Raw genomic sequence first — 285 nt, 5'->3', positions numbered from 1 at the left:
AGGGCCAGTTTAGGTCTTTCATCTCCAGCACTTAGGATCCTAATGAAAATAAATTATTTATGAAGAGTTATTGACTGAATTTCATGAAGTAGAGAGAGAGAAAACTCTTTCCTGAAGATACGGGGAAGCAAAGCCTGAAGCCTGCCCCTGGGTTTGCCTAGTTACTGTTGGGGGATGCTTTGGGTGGGTGGGGTCCATACCCGCCTACAAACCTTAGCCTCTGCACCAGGGCTTAGAGAATGGGGTCTTAGAACTCACTTTCCTGAGCCCTGCTGACCCTCAAGA

Source organism: Neovison vison, chromosome 7 (genome assembly GCF_020171115.1).
Source record: "Neovison vison isolate M4711 chromosome 7, ASM_NN_V1, whole genome shotgun sequence".
Classification (NCBI taxonomy): domain Eukaryota; kingdom Metazoa; phylum Chordata; class Mammalia; order Carnivora; family Mustelidae; genus Neogale; species Neogale vison.
Note: the sequence above shows the minus strand (reverse complement) of the source record.